Source organism: Trachymyrmex cornetzi, unplaced genomic scaffold (assembly GCF_001594075.2).
Source record: "Trachymyrmex cornetzi isolate Tcor2-1 unplaced genomic scaffold, Tcor1.1 scaffold1038, whole genome shotgun sequence".
NCBI classification, from domain to species: Eukaryota; Metazoa; Arthropoda; class Insecta; order Hymenoptera; family Formicidae; genus Trachymyrmex; species Trachymyrmex cornetzi.
Window position 1 is genome coordinate 3,353 of NW_017295585.1, and position 3,191 is coordinate 6,543.

Here is a 3,191-nt window from a genome sequence, read left to right on the forward strand (position 1 = left end):
TCATACCCCTCCCTTCCATGACGTCAGCCCCCTGTAACGTCACCCCCACTCACCCTGTGACGTCGCAATTTATGACGTCATCCCCCTGCATCCCTGTGTGACGTCTCCACCCTCGCCGCGAGGTACTCCCTGCCTCTCACCACACCTCGTTGCCCATGGGTTAGAACCCGCCTAGCTACCCTACTGTTTTTGAACTTATGCCAATGTTCATCTTCCGAATAATAAAAATATTAGTAGCCATTTCATGGGGAGGATCCCGATTGCCAACAATCCCGACTGCCTACAGCTTCGTTTGCACACAGCAATATTGCACACAGCGTATTGCACACACGACATTATTGTCCACAGCGTATTGCACACAGGACAATAAGGCACACAAGACAATATTGCACACATGACAATATTGCGCACATGACGTTATTGTACACAGCGTATTGCACACGGCGTATTGCACACATGACATTATTGTCCACAGCATATTGCACACACGACATTATTGTACACAGCACATTGCACACACGACATTATTCTACACAGCACATTACACACACGACATTATTGTCCACAGCGTATTGCACACAGGACAATATTGCACACATGACATTATTGCGCACAGGACGTGATTGTCCACAGCGTATTGCACACAGGACAATATTGCAAACATGACAATATTGCACACAGGACAATATTGCACACATGACAATATTGCACACAGGACAATATTGCACACATGACAATATTGCACACATGACATTATTGCGCACAGGACATTATTGCGCACAGGACGTGATTGTCCACAGCGTATTGCACACATGACATTATTGCGCACAGGACGTGATTGTCCACAGCGTATTGCACACGGGACAATATTGCACACAGGACAATATTGCACACATGACATTATTGCGCACATTACGTGATTGTCCACAGCGTATTGCACACAGGACAATATTGCTCACATGACAATATTGCACACAGGACAATATTGCACACAGGACAATATTGCAGACATGACAATATTGCACACACGACACTATTGCGCACAGGACGTGAATGTACACGGGAGGATCCCGTATACCTATAGTTCTGATTGTACGCACCACTCATATCAACTGGTGCCTAGTAATTTTCTACTGTTTTGCCAATGAGATTATTTTGTTTTTAAATTGGCCAATCAGCGATACATGTGTGCAATATGCGATGTGTGAAATCGGAACCCTCCCACTGTACCCAACGTATTGCACACGGCGCATTGCACACAGCAGGGAGGGCTCCGATTGAACACATCGCATATTGCACACATGTATCGCTGATTGGCCAATTTAAAAATAAAATAATCTCATTGGCAAAACAGTGAAAAATTACTAGGCACCAGTTGATATGAGTGGTGTGTACAATCAGAACTCTAGTCAAACGGGATCCTCCCCAAACAGCATACAAGAATAGGGAATTTTGGCAGTACCGTGTGTACTATGGTGAATTCTATACTCACGATAAGGTACTTTAACGTGGGAGCATCTAGAGTCTTTATACGGGACTCTAGAACTGCGTTCGGGAAGCGTGCTATCAATTCTATTTGTGTTATACTAACCTTGTTTCACATTTAATGGACGATGGAGACACAAATAGCGCTAATAGCGTCTCTCCGCACCCAGCCTAGGAACGTCAAGCATCGAGCGTCAGAGCATGCGCAGTGATACATTGAGTAATTTCACTGAAACGCATTGAATTCGATTACGGAATGATCCCGTTTGCTTTTAATCCCGCTTGCACACACCACTCATATCAGCTGGTGCCTAGTAATTTTTTACTGCTTTAGCAATGAAAATATTTTATTTTTAAATTGGCCAATTAACGACGCATGTGTGCAACATGTAATTTTTTGCATAGATGCTCGACGCTTGATGATCGCATGTAATGATACCTTTACTTAATGAAAAATCTACCTGCATATACGCAGTTCGATTTTTCATTTAATAATTGGCTGCGTTCAGTAGACTCAACAGTTGAGTGACTGCTCGCTGCTTTTGACGTATACTTCTAGATCTAAAATCTAACTGAATGATCTAAAAGTATACACGTACAATGGGTGCCTCCAGAAGCATATGACCGCTCAGTGAGCGATTGTAATACCGACTGCGTTCAGCGCACTCAACAGTTGAGTGAGTGCTATTGATGTATTCTTTCAGATCTAAAATGCTGATTGGATGATCTAAAAGAATACACTAATAACAGCGAGCGCTCACTCAATTGTTGAGTTTGCTATACGCTTCCACTGAATACACCCAATGGGCGCATTCAGCGGACTCAATAGTTGCGTGAGCGCTCGCTGGTATTGGTTTATTCTTTTAGCTCATCCAATCAGAATTTTAGATTTAGAAGAATACACCAATAACAGTGAGCGCTCACTCAACTGTTGAGTCCACTGAATGCACCCAATGGCTGCGTTCGGCGAACTCAACCATCGACATATAGCACTGGACGGAGCACTCGACGAAATTTCTTTGATCTTCCGTCTTGACGAATCTATAAAGGGTGGCACCTAGTTGGACATGGTTCAATTGGACTCGAGCCACTCACAGCGCTTGCGACTACAAAGCTCCTAAGCACCGGTCGCAGTGATTGGTGGTGTCCAATCGAGCCGTAGTCGACCGGGATCATCCCCCTATAAAGAGTAAGGTAAATGTGTGATGGCACAAGTCTACACAAGCGTTGTTCTATTTGCGTCTTTCTTGGCATTTAGAGAATGATAAAGATAGAATGACACCTGTGTCGACTTGTGCCATCAAATGGAAAGCACCCTCTATAAACCCTATCTTACGTGAAATGCACAAGTCCGGATTTACAATAATATATCGGGAAGGCTCCGATTGCACACATCGCATATTGCACACATGTATCGCTGATTGGCCAATTTAAAAATAAAATAATTTCATTGGCAAAACAGTTAAAAATTACTAGGCACCAGTTGATATGAGTGGTGTGTACAATCAGAACTGTAGGCAAACGGGATCCTCCCCACACAGCATACAAGAATAGGGAGTTTTGACAGTACCGTGTGTACTATGGTGAATTCTACAGGGTGTCAATTATGTACCGGGACGGTCAAATGTTTCGACAACTTCCAACATTAAAAAAAAACGCTGAAACACGTGAAACGATTTTTCAAAAAATCTACTTTCTGCGGGGGG